Raw genomic sequence first — 4,596 nt, 5'->3', positions numbered from 1 at the left:
TCTTGCAGGGGGCACTGGGGAACTTGCTATTTTTCTATATTTCTCATAAAGTATGTACTTCAATAGGTTAGCAAAGCATGAAGGTCCAAAAATAGCCTGTTATTTTTATTTCCACAGAAAATCTAAAATTAGCAACATCTTCTTTCCAATCTAGGAGAGTTCTCCTCCTCAAAAAGTCATCTATCAATTTTAAAATAAGCAGACAAGGGCATAAAATGTGCACATATCTAATAACATTTCCAATGAAAGTATTATGGAAATATAGGGCTCATCTGCATTCTAGAGAGAAATAATTTTACTCATATTTTTCACAGCATTTGGTATTTCAGAAACCTATAGTGTTTCTCTCTTTCACTATCATCAGATAATGCCAACCAGCCAGTTCCAGTAATCTTTTATTTAATTTTTTTTCTAAAACTGGAAGCAGACACTTTTCTATGGAGAATTTAGATTTTTGTAACTGTTTAAGGTACTGGTCCTATTTATGTCAATTAAAAACTTGAGAGCTTAATAGATGGCTCATTCAGCTATTAGGAGATAAACTACTATCTTCATTTATACATAATATGAATGTTCATGTTGTAATTAATACAGATACTTGGAAGAGAACTTTAGATAAAGAAAATAATTGTTTTAAATACAATTAAAAATTTAAAGTCTGTGAACAAAGCAGTCATGCAGTTTTAAAAGTCAGCTACTGGATAAAGTTTTTCTTTTTTGAAAAACAGATGTGCTTCCTCTTTTCTGGTTACAAGAATTAGAAAACTCACTATGTTTCTCTTTCTGACTTGGCTGCCAGGAAGCTCAGAGCTAAACTAAGATCCCATTAACAGTAAATGCTTTTCCAGCTTTTAAATTCATGGTTGTTTATTGCTATTTTATTACACTAATGAATTTAAATTCTATATATGTGGAAAGAAGCAGGAAAATCATTAATTTCAAAAGCAATTTCAGTTCAAACCATTTATTGTGTACCCCCTACTCCAGAGGATTCCGATGTAGTTAGTTAAAAGATATATATATATATTTCCATGAGAGAAATGAATATATCTAACCATACCCCGGGCGGGGGGAGGGGGGAGAATTCCAGTCAAACCAACTTCAAGAAAACAAAAATTCAAAAGAATCTCCTTGAAAGAAAACCCTGCGAATATTAATTTAACCCTCACAAAGAAGCTGACAGTGAGTGTAGTTATCTTTTGGCTATGGCTTACAGGGGTAGGGAATACTAGTTACTTAATTATATAACTTTCTCAAGGGTCCAGCAATAAAACCAGATTTCATTCTTCGGCATGTTCTAAGAATTAATAACACCATTAATGAAATAAAAGCTTTTAAATAAATTATCCCTTAATAACAGAGATCAATTTAAACATTCTAACTACTAAGAAAGGAGGCTTTGGGTCTAAGATTTCCAACCTCAGAGTTTTTGATGTAACAAATAAGTAGCACCTATTGGGGTGAGCCAAGAAATATGATGCACTTTATGTGACCAAGCAAGAATAATTGTAAAGCAGTTCCTTTTTATAGTTGACTTCAAGGTTGGTGGGCCTAGTTTGCCTTTGCTTTCTGCTTTGTTTTACTTTACTGGCTTGCTAATATGTATCCTGTATTACGTGACCCTAGGTTGGCCTGCCTTCTGCCAGCCTGATGTTGAGAAAGGTATTAAAATTTACAAGGATCTTGCCCTTGCCCTCCACCCTCAGGGTGCAGCTTTTTCACACACTCTAAAGCACTGCCAGCTCACAATAGCTTTGCAATCAGGGAGGGCAGCCCAACAAAGCTGCCCACAGATGCACGTGCTTGTCACCTGCCCCAGCAATTGCAAATAGACTACCACTTCTCAGAGCAACCTGTTGGTCTTCCCTTTGCAAGAGAAAGCTCGTTAATAATTATAATATATATTTCAGACAGGCCCAAAGTTGGATTTCTTAATTTGAACTATATGCACATAGGCTTCTCAGTCTAACATAGTCTTTACATAAAAGAGCTGCCTACAATTTCACTGAGAACCAAGTTAAACCATATTTTTAAAGTGGTGTCATGTCTTGGTGACTTTCTAAGAGAAGCCAAACTTTGGAATGGTAGACACTTTTTAAGTAACTGTAAAGAGCATCTCAAAGGATTCAGAGAGGTTACAAATAGCTAAGTGTGTGACAATTGATCTTGAAACATTAGAGTGCGCTAATGAAGAAAAAGGCATGAAACATTAGAGTGCTCTAATGAAGAAAAAAGCAGACCAAGAAGATTTCTTTCTTTCTTTCTTTTAAATCCTAGGTTCCTTCCCTAAATGGTGCAAGGAGAATTTCAGAATTACAGCAAAGTAAGCACTTCATTAATCTGTGCAAGAAAACCCATGTTTTGTGGGACAATATAAAACTAAGTCAAGATCGCCAAACTTAGAAACACAGGTACAAAAACTGTAATTTAAACAGCTGCAAAATTAAATGGGTAGAAGAGTTGGGGAGGGGGATCAAGGACATTGAGCCTGATGTTTCCACATCTTGGCATTCTATATCTTACTCCCACGACTTTCAGTGAGCTAAATCACATAAACACAAAACATGGGCTAAATGACTAATTTCGGGAAGATGGCAGATTCCCCCCTCCTCCATTCCCTTTAGATCCTCGTCCTGAGCTTTCTCTCCTAATGGCATTTCGTCTCCCGGAAAGTCTCTCCTATCTTTCGGTCTCATTATCTCATTGTACAAATCTTTGAAAAGGAAAGAGCCGTGGTTTGCTCTGTGCGCGGACATCTTTTCTTCTGCCCGGGCTCTTAGTAAGCCTTCAACCAACTTTTACTGAAAAGGATGTCGCTGAGGGGCGATGAGGCTTGAAATCCTGCCGTTCTCTCATTCTCTTTTCTTTCTATCCGCACAGGCAACCCCTCCATCCCCCTCTATCTCCCGACAATCCACTACCGTTTCTAAGTAAACCGGGGCGTTTCCTCCCTCTGTTTCTTCCTCTGACCCTAGAGTTACTTTAAGTAGAAGATCAGACAAGACGCCTAACCAGGGGATAGTCAAATGGAATACTTGAGGGGAATAAAAGACCTAATTGAAAAACCCCATGCTGCCTAATCGCGGCTAAGTATTTTGCAGATAAGTGAGGATATTATTCTTTTGGTAGTGCTCAAAACACGGAGGTCTCTTGACCTATGTATGCATTCTTGGTTGTTTAAAGGATTTATATAGCGCTTACCATGTGCCGGCACTCTTCCAAACACTTTTTAAAATATGGCGCTTTTTGCTTAAAGAAGTTTTCTAAGCGACATTAAATCCGCGTGTGCTTTTCGAACGTCCCTTATGTACTTTTTCTTATAACACTTTACAGCAGTTAAGTCTTCAAAGACAAATATGGAAAGATTATAACCAGTTGCTAGTTTATTGCAAGCAAACCATTTCCCTCTTCGCAATTTTTCACAATTATGGTAATCAAATGCACTAATATAGTGAGAATGAACTCTCTTTTTTCAGTGAGGATCTCAGACTTTGCATCCTGCGTTGGTTTATTTGCTCGCCTGGCAAACGGTAATTGCACCTGTAAGCCCTCACTTTCAGAAAAATGTGCAGCCTTCACTGGAAGTCGTGAAGGTTGAATTCGCGCCAGGCCTGGTGCAGCGCATTCACCTGTGGCCGGAGCTGACTGGCCACTGGCACATCCTCCTTTGGAGGTGGGACGGGCAACCAGTCGGTGGGGCTCAGCACTGCAGGGCTACGGGGATCCCGAGCGGGTGGCTCAGGGGAGGTCGGTGGCTGTAGGTAGGCGACCCGCTCAGCTTCGCTCCGTGCGCTGAGCTCGCAAGCGCTGCAGAAGAGCAGAGGCCCAGAGACCCGCGCGGGCTGGGCACCCACCCTGAAGCAGGCAGCCGAGTTGGGGGTGGGGGTGGGGGGTCGCCGCCCCCTCCCCCGCTCAGCGTCCCCGGCGTCCTGAGCTGACCTGGTCCAGCCCACCAGGGCCTGCCCGGCCCCCGCCGACTGTGTGCTTTGCCCGAGGTTAAGTTTCAGAAGTCAGGATGAAACGTTTTGGGTTTCTGTTCACACAGTTATTGCAGGCACCGCGGTGGGGACCGCACAAAAGAGACGAGGGCTTGCGGAGAAGGGGGTTTTGTGTTTTAATGAGGGCTTAACACGCTGGCTGCAAGTCCTTCCCGCTCTCCCCCGCCCAACCCCCGCCGGGCCCAGTCTTCCCCCGCCGCATCCTTTCCTCTCTTCCTCGCGGCCCCGCGCCGGTCTTGTGGGGGGGGGGGGGGGGGGACGGAATGGAGTGTCAATGGGACGCCCTAAGCTGATCCCTAGAAAATCAGGAATCCGTCCGTGGCGCAGGGTTGTGATGAATGACAGACGCCCCTCTCTCAAAGCTTCCTCTCCTCCACGAAAGCACGGAGCCGTCCCGGAGCAACGGGTCTCCGGCTCGACCGCGACCCACCCGCCGCGCGCCTGGCGGTCCCCGCGGCTCCGGGCCGGGCGAGCCCCCACGGCATCGCGCGCTCGGCCCGCTGCGCTCCAGCCCTCGCGGAGGCACCTTGGCGTAGCCTGTTCAAGCAGCGCGACACGACACGCGGGAAGAGCCGCTAGAAACACGTTCTGAAAGCAC

This window comes from Mustela lutreola, chromosome 6, assembly GCF_030435805.1.
Source record: "Mustela lutreola isolate mMusLut2 chromosome 6, mMusLut2.pri, whole genome shotgun sequence".
NCBI classification, from domain to species: domain Eukaryota; kingdom Metazoa; phylum Chordata; class Mammalia; order Carnivora; family Mustelidae; genus Mustela; species Mustela lutreola.
Note: the sequence above shows the minus strand (reverse complement) of the source record.